This window comes from Haliotis rubra, unplaced genomic scaffold (genome assembly GCF_003918875.1).
Source record: "Haliotis rubra isolate DU_JTF1 unplaced genomic scaffold, ASM391887v1 Scf16, whole genome shotgun sequence".
NCBI classification, from domain to species: Eukaryota; Metazoa; Mollusca; class Gastropoda; order Lepetellida; family Haliotidae; genus Haliotis; species Haliotis rubra.
In genome coordinates, this window is record NW_025765558.1 from 488,483 (window position 1) to 504,810 (window position 16,328).

A 16,328-nucleotide genomic window follows, 5' to 3' on the forward strand; every position below is an offset into this window, starting at 1 on the left:
GAAGCGTCTATCTTGGCTGTCCTCCCAATGACGTCCTCCGCTCACACAATTTGCATAAATGAACATGAGTTTTTGGCCTGTAGTGGGAACCAGTAATACATAATATATGCTTTCTGGGAAAAAATGTTCGTTGAACGCTATTTCTCAATAAAACGGTACATTGATATTTCGGTAATGAGAAAGCAAATGTTTTCGCAGACATGTTAAAATACTAGTTCTCTGAAAGCTACAACAAGCAGAGAACAACTTCTGAAAATTGTTTCAAGTTAATTTAAACAGTGACAAATTAAAGGGACAATTATTCAACTGATCTGATCTGATTTTTAAGGCCTAGTAAGATACGATTGTTTTCATGGTTTATAGGTTTGAATGTAAGTATTTATTTTGATATCAACTTGAAAATAGGAAATACGTTATGTTATGTGTAGTTAGTAAAGTTAGCGAACGGTGTAAGTTGGTTAGTATGTTATCTTAAACATTGTTACTAACTGCATACAAAAAGGCCTTCATCTTAACAAATCTAAATAAACGATATTTTCGTGGATTGCACTGAAACCATTTCTTGTTAAACTAAACTCGTTAAAGAGAAAGGGCTTGCGATACCATTATAGTAAACTCATTAACATGGTGAAAACTGGACAACATTTTACAAAGATAATTCTATTCATGTCAAAGTGGTAGCTATAATTATGAGGGGTATGATGTTGTATCGTATATTATCATATGTTTCATATTTCCAAAGAACACTGAAAAATTACTTAAAAACATAATGATGGTCCCATGAATTGTTTGTTTTCAAGAATTAAAGTCGATTTGGTAAACAGACAATGTATGAAGAGCACATTTTCATAATTCTAATGATCAGCAATGTTTTGCTATACTTAAACACACAAACAAGGGGAGGTGTACTTAGGGTAGATTTTACATCACTAGGTTATGAGTTAATTATTTTTGAACCGTTATGGTAAATGTTTGCTGCAAACATAATCTAGACGTCATGTTGTGGGCCTTGCACTTTCCTGTAACGTATGTTACCAACTTTTAACATTAACAATCACCTTTCAACACTGATCGTTTTGTATTTAAATGTAACAGAAACCTCTACTTGAGACAATAGGAACACTTTCTTTGTTCTAGCTTTCATAATTTTTCAAAATAATACTCAATCATTCAGTTCTTCATGTAACGTGTGTTACTAAGTAATAACCAATAACAGTTGACGATTAACTTTCCATACTTATTTTTTAAAAGGTAACCTCTATTTGGGATATTCAAAACAACTTCCCAGGTGATCAATGTTTCAAAAATGAACACGTGGAATCTCAAAGCAGAGCTGATTCATTTATTTTAGTTTCGTAAATTGTGTATAATTCTGTAACGGATATTTTGTCAATGCATATCAATCATTGTTGCAAGAAAAGTGTTATGGTTAATGAACTTTTGTATGTTAAGTATAAACATCTTGGTAACCTAATGTTTGCAACAAATGGCAATGGTTCATGAAATATTCATTTTATAAGTATGGGTCAGTAACGAATGTTTCATTCTTAACCATAAATTTTACAAAATTGAACACATGGAACACATTTGACAAACATTGACGTTTATTTCTATTTGGAGGTGTTTGTTTTATGAAACACTAAACCTGATTACAAAATTAGCATTTTCTTCATATGGTTCTATCGCTTGATTACACACTTATGCAACACGCAATATACTGGGTATGTATGTTTTACTGACATTTACAATTGTGGCGACAAACCAAACAACTATTGATTACAGAAGGTTTCAGCAATGTTTCGCGTTGTTGTGCAATGAAATACACAGACGAACTTAGGAGTCAGGTATTTTTCGGAACTTCTTATAGATTGTCTTTTGACAAGCTAATTCTAAAACCATCATATGTTTTACGAGCGACAGTAACGTATGTTTCCGTTTGATATATGTTTAACATTCTTTTACAAAAACTTCTATAACGTGTTTCTGCCAGTCAGATTAAAGACAGCAATGACACAAACATTGATAACAAAGCTGTGTTGCCTGTGGCAGACAATGGCGACCAATATGTACAGTTGTATTGAGAAGTGCGTGAAATTCCTAAGGTGCGGTGGAGTATGTAGCCTTTTGGTTAAACCGCGGAAGACCCGGGTTTGTTTTCCCAAATGGGTTCAGTGTGTGAAGCCTTTCTCTGGTGCCCCCTGCCGTGATACTGTTTTGCTAAAAGCGGCGTAGAACTAAACTAACTTACTCATTGAATTCCCCAGTCCTTGACTAATGACCTATGTCTTACCAAGTGTAATGTTCTGATTACCGACCTGGGGAAGTTGTGACCGTAACTCCCATACCTTAACATAGACCTAATGTAGTCTCAGCACTAAGGTTGTTTTGTACAACGGCACCCTGGGCAAATATCCATGAAAGTTCTTGATATTTTTTTGTTTTACAATTCAATTTGTGTGAGTGGTGAGTGCTGCGGGTAGGGCACCCGGTGTCATCACTGATTCTCGGGTGGTCAGGCTCGCTGAACCTGGAGAGTCAGTACAAGATTGCGTCTATTTCTTCTGCGGTGGTAGGTTAGCCAAGCGGGTTAAAGCATTCATCTGTCACGCCGAAGAACAAGGGCCCATGAAGATCCGGGTTAGAAGTTGTCTTCAGTAACCCATGCTTGTCATAAGAGACGACTAACGGGTTCCGGTGGTCAGGCTCGCTGACTTGGTTGACACATGTCATCGTATCCCAATTGTGTAGATTGATGCTCATGCTGTTGATCAGTGGATTGTCTGGTCCAGACTCGATTATTTACAGACCGCCGCATGAAAGCTGGAATATTGCTTGGGCGTTAAACAAATAACCAGCCAGCCAACGTCACTGATTCATCTAATTTTTGCTACTGTTTTGCCATTTTCGCCTTATGGAACATGTGTGTATCTTTAAACGATATTACAAACCTTGGTCACAGAGTATGCAGGCGTTTTCTGGTCGATTCTTGCCCTCCGGTTTCCTGTCACAATCAAACAATTTGAGTGCTTGTTGGAGATCAATGCCTAAATAAAAACGACATATATCATGAGCATGGCCAAGCTTGTTTCACGCCGCACTTAGCAATGTTCCAACTGTAAATACTCGAATCTGGACTAGACAATCCAGTGATTGACATATTGAGATACGATGACAGAGCATGTTTTTTGAATGCCTATTAATTAGTGATGATATCAAGAGTTCGCGAAAAGGTGAAAGCCATGTTCTTAATTAATCCACCCTGGACCTATTATGCCATGTGGTGTACTGCGCCTTTAATATATTTTGTCTGCAGAAACCGGTTCAAAAGTCTGCAAATCACAGGCTGAGACACACTGAACACATTGACTAACACGCTGACGACACATAAGCAATGTGATCACAATTCAAGTGTATGGAGAACTTACGTGTTTCAGTAGAGTATAGACAAAATCGATAATACTGGCTTTTATCGTGAAGATCCGGATTAAAAATGGTCTTCACCAACCTATGCTTGAGTCCACTGACGGGATCGGGTGGTCAGGCTCGCCGACTCGCATAGTATAGTGGGATCAGGTGGTCAGGCTCGCTGGCTTGGTTGACACCTGTCATCGGTTCCCTATTGTATAGATCGATGTTCATGATGTTGATCAATGGATGGTCTGGACCAGATTCGATTATGTACAGACTGCTTCCATATAGCTGGAATATTGCTTAGTGCGGTGTTAATCAACAATCAACCAACCAACCAACCAACCATTCAATCAATCAATCAAGGACGAACTTTCACTGAAGTGTTATGGCCCAAGTAGTATACACCATGGGGCTACGGGACCAGGTCCCTCCCAAGAGCTCAATTTAAAACTTGAGTCCTTGAGAAGTCCCTAATCCCGTAGCCCCATGGCTTATACTACTACCCATGAAGTATCATGCTGCTAAAGGTGGAGTGTTTCTGGTGTGACGGTGCCGATACCGTTTCATTTGACGACTGATCATAACAGCACCCGCCACTCCCATAATTTGCAGAAATATACGTGTTTTTTTGGCTTGGAATTGGAACCAGTAGTAAAAATGCTGTCCAGCATAAAAATGTTCAATCGAACACAGATATCAATCTTCTGTCTAAAGTCGTCACGATCACATACGTTGTTGAAGAACATACAGTAAAAGTAATGGTTGCCTTGTATAGAATGTTCCTTCAGTTGTCAACAGATCTGTGTTCCTGACTTCTGCCTTATGTCATTACGATCCCCTACCTTTTTGGAGAGTAGACAATGATGAATCTAAATGTCCTCTCACAAAAAGAAACGCACAGGTGTACTTTCACGAGTTCATCTGCTAACTTTAAAGTGCGATAAAACATGCTATTCGGGATCAGATGCAGCGAAATGTCCCAGTATAAAATATCAAATGTATGTTAATAAAAAGTTCAATAAGTGAAGGCGCCCGGTCCCAGTTGGGTGTTGTCTTCAGAATCTGTTGTGGACACCATGAGCCCCATAAACTGCTCTGCGCCGTCTCGGCATGGACTGAATAAATCTTTGAATTCGACCTCATAGAATTCTGACACATTCCCCTTGCAATGCCTGCGAGAGTTGATCTAACGTCGGGGGCGCCGGTTGACGTACACGTATGCGTCGGCCGAGCTCATCCCACAAATGGGGCAGAGCTTGGGCGATTTTGAAGACCATGGAAGCATTGTATTGTTCTCATTCTGAAGACACTGATAGTGGCATGTGATGTGTGAGGCCTGACGTTATCTATCTGGAACAACTTCCTCTGGCGGTCAATGATCTCGTCTATGTACCGAATAGCAGTTCAATTGCCCTGAAGGCTCACAGTGGTAGATTTCCGCGTGTAGGATATGGTTCCCCACATCATGACACCACCGGTCAACCTGGGCGACACAATTCTGGACAAAACGTTCTCTCCCGTCACGGCACTGAAGTAGAAGGTGTGATTCGGCTTTGAACGATACACATCGTTAGATGTGTAGATTCCGGTAATTTACGACTCGACCCGTCGACGACGATTACGAATGGTTTGTGCCGAGTCTCTCCTCAAACTAGGCACTGCACTTGCAGTTGCAGTTTCAGTTGCTGTGACTGTTTGATTCCCCAAGTGAAGAAAATCCGAGGTCAACCACTTTGAAGCCCATCTTGCCTTGAATTGGTTTGTTCATATCGGCCCCATAAACGACTCCTGGTACTTTGAGGTGACGTTCAACGGAGGTTTTGAGACTCCCCAGCCTCCAGACGTCCAATGGCAATGTTTCAATTTACAGTAGTGATTCGTGACATTACTATATTCTAACATTTACCTAAAAAAAAGTCAATGACCGTCTAAACGCAAAACCGCACCTGCATATTTTGCAATGTGCATTATGTTACCGCAGTTTAGTTGCAATTGTGCGTTGTACACGTCATTATACCGGCGAAATTATAAAAAATCACAAACTAATTTTGAAAAATATTTGAAAGGTCACTTATCAATATCACCTATGCGTTTCTTGTTTGGGAGTGTATACACAAATAACGTTACATGTTGGTTGTAAAATATGCTCTTCGTCAATATGTATAATTTTATAACACTTTTCGATGTGATAAGTAGCTATTTGATAGAAACTATTTCCTATATACAATGCATCAAGGCATGAAAATAACCAGCTTCGATTTCCCAATGATTACATTTATCAACGTAGCGCTGAAAAGAGTGGATGAGTAATGATACCAGGTGACACCTACCGGCAACACCTGCAGGATCGCATAATTTCCTTAAATAGATATTTAAACAAAATGCTGCTTAGTTTAAAAATGTTCGTTCAACTGCCCACACTAAATCGATACAAGAGTAGTTATTGAGCAATCAAAACAATATCATGGAATTGGGATTCGGTACGTACTATTTCTTTGCCAGGTAGACACCAACATGAACTTGTTGTCATGGAAACAGAACAATATAGATTATAAATATCCTTATTTGGCAATTTTCGCCAAATGGTTTATGTTTTTGTTGATAATCGAAACTGGTCGTTCTTCTGAGGAATAGAAACGGTTAATAAACCTGTTGTTTTCGTCGATCGTTTTCATCAACTGACTAAATATCACACTAGAATATTTTGAACAAAGACAAAATTTACGGATAATAACTTCTTTAATTTCGTGAATACGACGTTTCGATGGCGATTCTTGACAACTCTACATGCCAACGGTACCAGAATTTGTATCGAAACGTCGCACAACAAAATGAAAGAATACATGACAAATTTTAAAGATAACAACTTCTTTTTATTCTTGATACGACGTGTCAGAGCTAATTCTTGCTCCTTCATCAGGTGGATGTTGAGTCAGTGCACAAAGTGAATATATGTAAATAGAACATGTTTACACACGTCAAGACGGATGAATGTACATTCGAAAATAAAATAAAATGTTTTCCATAAAGTTTGTCAATATTGAACTGCCAAACTTCTAAAATGACATTCACCGAAGTAGCGTAGTGGTTAAAGCGTTCACTCGTCACATCGAAGACCCGGGTTCGATTCCACACATTTCTGGTGTCCCTCGCATTGATGTTGCAAGAATATTGCTAAAATCGGCGAAAAACTAAAGTCACTCACTCTCTCACTAGAATATTCTGAAGTCGTGATATAAATTCATTATCACCTCCTTTGGTGTAAATCAAGTTTAACTAGTTCTGTCCAACTTGAACTTTGTAAGTTTAATTAGACATACACGTTCTGACTGAAGACATATAGCATATTGTGCATTATTTTCTCGCGTAGTTTTAAGCTTTAAATGTAATTAGCATTGCACATTTAACTTTGTTCGAAGGTGAGAATTTTGCTGTGGAATTTTCTCACATAACGTAAGTCGTTTGTGGTTTGTGCCACGTTGGGCTATTGTCCCGCTTTGCAAGGAAACATTAATGTAATAAAATTGACACACGTGAGAAAAGGTTCGGTAAGAAGAAAGTTATTGATTTTGGTTCAGTGTGATCATTACTTGGAAAAAAAGAGTTACCTCCTGAAAATCTCTTTAATTTTGTTTTTGTACAACGGAGTACAAAGGTCACGAGAGTCGAAGAGGATGTCTATAAAATTGTATTAATGAAACACAACCACTTCATTTCCCAGCCTGAGGTTGTGAACGTCTATTCCAGGATATCACAAGTCCAAGGTGAGCCCTTGATCCTTACTCTTAAAGGAAACATGTTTTTGAACTACATTTTAAACTTTATTACCTACATGGATTTATCAGTGATCTTGCCACTTACAGTTGCCTATTTAAAAGAGACAGAATTTGTGCATATTGCCAGGTTAGGTCGCCTGTAGATTTAATCTCAAGAAATCTCAAGAATTAGCCAAGCAGATTGAAATGTCCTTATGCTAAACAATATGTATTTACTTTGTATAAGTACAGATGCTTTTAGTATAATCTACGAGCATGGCGAATTAACATCAGTCATTGGTAATCGTTGACAAAAATCTCTTTCCATTGATTGTTAAATACACAAGGGGAAGACTTGCTACTTTTAAAGCTTTACCGTTCGCGGCTGCAATGTGTGCTTGCTCCATACGCGATTGCATAAAGATGTCGATAGGTTTACCTTGTTCTCCTTATGTCTACTTGAGTGAGTGAGTGAATTTAGTTTTACGCCGCACTCAGCAATATTCCAGCTATATGGCGGCGGTCTGGAAATAATCAAGTCTGGGCCAGACAATCCAGTGATCAACAGCATGAGCATCCATCTGCGCAATTGGGAACCGATGACATGTGTCAACCAAGCCAGCGAGCCTGACCACCTGATCCAACTATACTTTACTATGCTACTATGCTATGCTATGCTATGCTGTGCTGTGCTGTGCTGTGCTGTGCTGTGCTATGCTATGCTATGTTTTCCTATACTATTCTATACTATCCTTTGCTATGCTATGTTATGCTATTCTATACTATGCAGGTAACTATTAATATTATTATTATTAATATGTATATGGGCCAGCGGCCTTCATATGTAATAAAGAGTTCGATGATGATGATGATGCTAAGCTATGCTATGCCATACTATACTTTAAATATACTATACTATACTATACTATACTATACTATACGTTACTATACTATACTATACTATACTATACTGTACTGTACTATACTATACTATACTTTACTATGCTATGCTATGCTATGCTGTGCTGTGCTCTGCTATGCTATGCTATGTTGAACTATACTATGCTATGCTATGTTATGTTGTACTATATTATACTATGCTATGCTATACTATACTATACTATACTTATACTATACTTTACTATGCTATGCTGTACTGTGAAGTGCTATGTTATGCTATGCTATGTTGTACTATGCTATACTATGCTATGCTATGTTGTACTATACTATACTATGCTATGTTATGTTGTACTATACTATACTATACTATACTATACTATGCTATGCTATGCTATGCTATGCTATGCTATGCTATGCTATGCTATATTATACTATACTATAATATACTATGCTATACTATACTATACTATACTGCATTATTACCTTACCCATCAACGACCAATGCATAATAATACAAGCGGCCTTTCACAATTATGCAGATCTTCCCAAAGTTGAACTATCTTTCCTCGTTTCTTTGCCGAGCCACTCATTGTAAAGAACATTCAATCGTATGACATTTAAAAACCAATTAGACTGCTTCTCGCTGCAGGTTGAAATGATGAAGATTGTGTACCTCCTGCTGCTGTTGTTGGGCGTAGTGATGGCGTCGTATGATGAGGACGAAGGTACGTTAACGAAGTAGCTGTGATTACAAATGGACATAGGCAAACGGACATCGTATGGTTACACATAATAAATGTCAATAAACGATAGATGTCATCCGTGTCATACGTGTGTGAAGGCAAATTGTTCCGCTGAACTAACACGGGGAAATATTGCATTAAATGTCTAAATAGGTATTTGCATCAGACACCATTCTGGTCAGTTAGAACGGGCGGATAACAGACCAAAATAGGCCGAATCATTCACTTTGTGATACAAGCACCAAAATTGGCATGATTGCTCATCATTGGTTCCCTGTTCAGCAAATAACTTTGGACACTCAAAATATCCAAGATGGCCGCCATTTTTCCATCAACTGCCCTACCACATTCGGAAATATCTAGTTCATGTCAATCCCATAAATAAATAAATAAATAAATAAATAAATAAATAAATAAATAAATAAATAAATGGATGGATGGATGGATGGATGGATGGATGGATGGATGGATGGATGGATGGATGGATGGATGGATGGATGGATGGATGGATGGATGGATGGATGGATGGATGGATGGATGGATGGATGGATGGATGGATGGATGGATAAATAAAAAATATGAACGGTAGCGAGTACACCTAAAAGGTTGAAATCCAAAAGTGACCAAAGGCTGGAACTGCAGGAATATTCCTCAACAGTAACGGGAAAATCGTCTTTCATAAGAATGAAGTCATACCTCTTGTTACTAAGTCTTTTAGAGGGTATTTAGTCCCTCAAAATATTTCTGACCGCCTCCGTGGTGTAGTGGTTAGAACGTCCACCCGAAGAGTGGAAGATCGCGGGTACGGTACCCAGCCTCGTCATACCAAAAGACGTTAAAATACGGAACTTGTTGGTCCCTGTCTGGCGCTCGGCATTAATGGGTACAACAAGGACTGGTCGGCTCGGAGTCAGTATAATGTGTCTGAGTTGGGTATTCATGCTTCACTGCGGCATGGTATCTCAGTGAGCTAGCACTATAAAACCAGCTTAAGTCTGGGCTGGTACAAGTAGCCACACATACACACGCATGCACGTCGTCACATGAGCGAAATATTCTTAAGTACGACATTAACTCCCATTTCACCTCACCTCTAAATATTTCTGCACATGTCAGAAAAGAAAGCTCACTCCCTTCTCTTAATTCTGGGGCGTAAAGGGGTTGAAGCGATCGAAAATAAAAGAAACTGCTATGTCAATATTGTACTCTAAAACTCAACGAAGTTAGAATATTTTTCAGGGGCGGTGGGGTAGCCTAATGGTTAAAGCGTCCGCCCGTCACGCCGATGACACATGTTCAATTCCCCACAATGGTACAATGTGTGAAGCCAAATTCTGGTGTCCCTGGCCGTGATATTGCTGGAATGCTACAAAGCGGCGAAAAACTAAACTCACTCACTCAACCTCTTAATTCTTTTTCAAACGGCTAATTCAGTGGATCATTAAATAATTTAAAATTACTTCCACGATGTTTTTGACGTAGGGGCCACCATGCTGGCTAAGATCTACCAGCGACAGGACCAGATGCTGCAGCAAGTGGAAGCCCTATCCAAAACAGGTAATACAGGGTTATGTATTTGTTTCGTTGTTTAACGCCGTACTCAGCAATATTCCACCTATATGGCGGCGATCTGGAAATGATCGAATCTGGACTAGACAATCCACTGATCAACAGCATAAGCATCGATCTGGGGTAGTTTTGTGGTTAAGGCGTTCACTCGGCACGCAGCAGGTTCCCCACATGGCTACAATGTGTGAAGACCATTTCTGTGTCCTCCGCCGTGATATTGCTGGAATTCTGCTGAAAGCGGCGTAAAACAAAACTCACTCACTCTATACATATTGTGTACAGTAGCAAAGCGGTTTAAAATATTTGAAGCCTATTTCTTGTGTCTCCCTCCTGGTATTGCTTTCGAATGCTTTCCGTTTACTGACAATGCACTTCACAACTTTAAAAGTATATTTAAAAACACACGAGTCATTTCACGAATTTCATAACAATTATACAGATCTCCCCAAGGGTAAAGCATTTTTGCTCTTTTGTTTGTTTTTATATTATAGAATGATACTGAGCAAAATATGTTATCTAACAAAAACAGATGCTGTCTGTGGCCAGTAGTGCAGGTATACTGTATCATTAGTTCATATTCAGGTGGGGTAGCCTAGTGGTTAAAGCGTCCGCCCGTTACGCTGAAAACCCGGGTTCGATTCCCCACATGGGTACAATGTGTGAAGACCATTTCTGGTGTCCCCCGCCGTGATATTGCTGGAATATTGCTAAAAGCGACGTAAAACCATACTCACTTACTCTCTCACATTCTGATTGTTCGCTGTCCTACTTTACCTGGATTCATCGCTGGTGAAGATCCGGAATAGAACTTATCTTTAGTAACCCATGCTTGTCGTAAGAGGCGACTAACGGGATTGGGTGGTCAGGCTCGCTGACGGGGTTGACACATGTCATTGGTTCCCAATTGCGTAGATCGATGCTCATGCTGTTGATCACTAGATTGTCTGGTCCAGGCTGGATTATTTACAGATCGCCGCCATATATCTGGAATATTGCTGAGTGTGGCGTAAAACAAAATTCACTATTTACTGCTACTACTGTTGCTACTACTGTTACTACTACTACTACTACCACCACCACCACCACCACTACTACTACTACTACTACTACCTACTACTACTACTACTACTACTACTACTACTACTACTACTACTACTACCACCACCACTACGACTACTACAACTACCACCACCACTACTACTACTACTACTACCACCACCACCACTACGACTACTACAACTACCACCACCACCACTACTACTACTACTACTACTACTACTACTACCACCACTACTACTACTACTACTACCACCACTACTACTACTACTACTACTACCACCATCACTACTACTACTACTACTACTACTACTACTGCTGCTGCTGCTACTACTACTACAACTATACAACTTCTAAAACGCCTCTCAAAGAATCTTCAAGTGTGAGTGGCATTTTTGGAAGTTGGAGAGTCAGATAAGGACAACCTTTACGGATGACCAACTTCTTTATTGAGGTGATGGGACGTTTCGATACAGATTCTTGCGTCGTTGTCAAGCTGGCATCACACAAGAATCTATATCGACACGTCGCATCACCTGAATATAGAAGTTGGTCATCCATTAATGTTGTCCTAATCAGTAGTAACGTTGTTCAGGAAAGTGTTTAAATGCTTAAAATAGTGTTGCGTTTTTTGTAACTCCTTACAGTGTCAAAGGCTGCTGATGCCACGCGTGGAGGTAAGAGGAGCGGAGGTCATAAGAGGTCGTCGTTCTCAAGACACAGAGGTAAATTGCGGATTTTTCATAAATTTAAATCTGGCTTCGGCATGTTTTTGTTTGTTTGTTGTTTTACGCCGCACACAGCAATATTCCAGCTATATGGCGGCGGGCTGTAAATGATCGAGTCTGGACCAGACAATCCAGTGATCAACAGCATGAGCATCGATCTGCGCAATTGGGAACCGATGACATGTGTCAACCAAGTCAGCGAGCCTGACTACCCAATCCCCTTAGCAGCCTCTCACCACGAGTACGGGTTACTGAAGATCAATATTCTCACCCGGACCTTCACGGGTCCTAAGTAAGCGAGCCTGACCACCCGAACCCGTTAGTCGCCTCTTACGACAAGCATGGGTTGCTGACGATCAGTGCTAACCCGGAACATCACGGATCTGATCGCCATGTAATGTGAATGAAAGGTCAAAAGTTCTTTCATGACTGCACTTGTAACCCTGGGACAAAGCAATTCCAATGGCACTAACAGAACCGAAACAGTCAGAACATGGTTGTTTGGTTGGTTTGTTGTTTTACGCCGCAACAGCAATATTCCAGCTATATGGCGGACTGTAGATAATCAAGTCTGGACCAGACAATCCAGTGATCAACAGCATGAGCATCGACCTACGCACTTGGGAACAAATGACATGTGTCAACCAAGTCAGCGAGCCTGACCACCCGATGCCGTTAGTCGCTTTCACGAAAAGCATGGGTTAGTGAAGACCATTTCTAGCCTGGGTCTTCACGGGTAGTTTTAACATGTACATAACCAGTCAACCAAAGCCCGACACCATCGTTCGTACGGTTTACTCCCACTTTGCCCACTTTTGGAAATGGACAGTGTTAAAACAACAGAGGGATTAGGGTATAGTCTGTATCAGGCTAGAGGGCAGTGGCATATAGTATAGTCTACTTAACTCTTTGGGCAGTCATAAACTACATACTTAATTAAAAAACTAGTACCTGGCATAACTCAGCAAGACATAAGTGTAATGAGTTTGAAATAATAAGTTATTAACATACAACTGTTTATTAACAATCACATCTTGATATATGGCAGAAACAGATCTAGTCAAGATCTTGTCAACAGAAAGTCTGTTTGGATCGACCTCATGGCTATGAATGCTGTTAATGACTTAGTGATGAGTCCTTCAGTCATATTCAGTGTCGCTCGGCAGTCTTTGACACAGCATCTCCAGTACACATTATTATTCTTTCGGATCTTAACCCTAAACTTACAGTTGCTATAAATCAAATTTAGTTCACCCTGTGTATTAACAATGTACTGAATGTCAAATTTAGCATTAGCCATGATGATGAATGGTGAAGTGGGGGTTCATTTAATATATAATTTGTTCTGAAATGTGCTCACCAATTTAATAAGACTTGTGGTCACGGACTCATGGTGTCACCAGATGTACCTTGAAGCAGACTATAACTAATCCCCCCGATTGTCCTACGGGTGACTGCATTTTGTTGTTTTAAGAAAAGTGGGCACGGTGGGGGTACACCGTTCGTATGTTTCCTTTGTCTTTGTCTCTTGGTGTCGGGTATTACTAACCATGAGAATGCGCAATTGAATCGCTATGTTACGATTCGGCAGTCGTACCGTTTGAGCCTTGGATACCTGGGTATTAAACGTGTCCTGCTTGAAGCGCTCGTGACATGTCCGAGATATGAATCAGGGTTTTGTATGCCTCGTCAGTGTTTTTAATTTGTGCAGAAGAGTAATGTCCACTAAGAGCTGCGTCGTTTCAGATACTATCTGTTAGTTTAAAGGAACTGAGCGCTATACACAGGGCAACTGTCTTCATGTACCCTTTTCGTCCGTTAGTTACACTAGTGTGTGCAAACAGCATGTTTCATTGTTGCAGACTCGCCACCAGAGGGCCGCTTTTTACGTTCGTATACTTCCTTTCATTCTGGTGTCAGATGTAACTGTGAATAGATGGTGTGGTGTGTTTGAGTGCACAGACTGCTCTGTTTGAAGCGCTCGTAATATTTTCATACATACGGTTTTTTTGGTTTTGTCAGAATCGCTCACAGTGAGTGAGTGAGTTTAGTTTTACGCCGCTTTTAGCACTATGCCAGCAATATCACGGCGGGGGGACACCAGAAATGGACTTCACACAAGAAACGCTCACAAAGAGTGCTAAGTAGTACTTTTGAAACCTTGGGGTGTCTTGAAAATACACATTAGAAACGAAATATTCTGCGTAAGCAGGATCAGAGGAATCGTTAAGTGAATTTTCGTGTGGAATGATACGGAGCAGTGCATATGTTGAGAGCTTGGTGTTTAACATGTCACGTTGTGAGTGAGTGAGTGAGTGAGCTGGGTTCAACCACGCTGTGAAAAGTGTTCAAGTTATTTCACGCAGTGTCAGCTAAATGCAGGTGAAGCCCAAAGTGATATAAACGATCACTTCATTTCAATAATCATACCAAATATCCACTAAGGGCTGGGTCGTTTCAGATACTAATTGCTTGTTTAAAGCAACTGAGCGATATACACAGGGCAACTGTCTTCATGTGCCTTTTTTTGCCCGTTACTTAAACTAGTGTGTGCAAACATCATGTTTCATTGTTGCAGTCTCGCCACCAGAGGGCCGTTCTGCACGTTCGTATATTTCCTTTCATTCTGGTGTCAGATGTAACTGTGAATAGGTGGTGTGGTGTGTTTGAGTGCACAAACTGCTCTGTTTGAAGCACTCGTGATATTTTCTTACATACGATTTATTGGTTTTGTCAGAAACGCTCACAAAGAGTGCTTAAATAGTACTATTGAAACCTTGGGATGTGTTGAAAATACACATTAGAAACTAAATATTCTGCGAATGCAAGATCAGAGGAAGGGTTAAATGAAGTTTTCTTTGGAAAGATACGGAACAGTACTGCATATATTCAGAGCTTGGTGTTTTACATGTCACGGAGTGAGTGAGTGAGTGAGCTGGGTTCAACCACGCTGTGAAAAGTGTTCAAGTTATTTCACGCAGTGTCAGCTTAATGCAGGTGAAGCCCAAAGTGATATATAAACGATCACTTCATTTCAATAATCATACCAAATATCCACTAAGGGCTGGGTCGTTTCAGATACTAATTGCTTGTTTAAAGGAACTGAGCGATATACACAGGGCAACTGTCTTTATATACATTTTTTGCCCGTTAGTTAAACTAGTGTGTGCAAACATCATGCTTCATTGTTGCAGACTCGCCACCAGAGGGCCGCTTTTCACGTTCGTATACTTCCTTTCATTCGTATCAGATGTAACTGTGAATAGGTGGTGTGGTGTGTTTGAGTGCACAAACTGCTCTGTTTGAAGCGCTCGTAATATTTTCATACATACGGTTTTTTGGTTTTGTCAGAAACGCTCACAGTGAGTGAGTGAGTTTAGTTTTACGCCGCTTTTAGCACTATGCCAGCAATATCACGGCGGGGGACACCAGAAATGGACTTCACACAAGAAACGCTCACAAAGAGTGCTAAGTAGTACTTTTGAAACCTTGAGATGTGTTGAAAATACACATTAGAAACGAAATATTCTGCGTAAGCAGGATCAGAGGAATCGTTAAATGAATTTTCATTCGGAATGATACGGATCAGTGCATATGTTGAGAGCTTGGTGTTTAACATGTCACGTTGTGAGTGAGTGAGTGAGTGAGTGAGTACACGCTGTGAACAGTCTTCCATTTATTTCACGCAGTGTCAGCTTAATGCAGGTGAAGCCCAACGTGTTATAAACGATCACTTCATTTCCATAATCATATCAAATATCCACTAAGGGCTGGGTCGTTTCAGATACTAAAAGTACTGTCGGAAATAGAAAACAAACTGTTATTTCACATTCATTTACATATACAGTTACGTAGATAATATGGGAAAGTGTGAAATATTTGTTAAACTAAGTTTGGCCTAACTACAGTCTTAGTGGTAGATAGATAACAAACGTAAAAATTGTATTTTACTGAGGAAAGATTAGTGCAGAAAAGAGCAACGCGTTTTTTCTAAGTTCAACTCGACTTATTTGGAAAGACCATGGCTTTATGCAAATTAGAGTGCGGTGATATTGTATTACAAGGACACTTTTTAAATACCCACTTTGAAATTAGACTTAGCTTCATTATAAACGATAGCTGACGTAAAAAATAATAACTTCAATACTGAAACTATTAAGGATGTA

At 39.9% G+C, this 16,328-nt stretch overlaps 1 long non-coding RNA gene across 1 annotated transcript; it reads left to right on the top strand.

Moving 5' to 3' along the window:
• The first annotated feature begins 8,713 nt into the window (after positions 1-8,713).
• Positions 8,714-12,159, top strand: LOC124271325. Its single transcript, XR_006897005.1, has 3 exons — positions 8,714-8,791; positions 10,292-10,366; positions 12,082-12,159. It is a non-coding gene; the product is annotated as an uncharacterized LOC124271325 (long non-coding RNA).
• Positions 12,160-16,328: the final 4,169 nt, after the last annotated feature.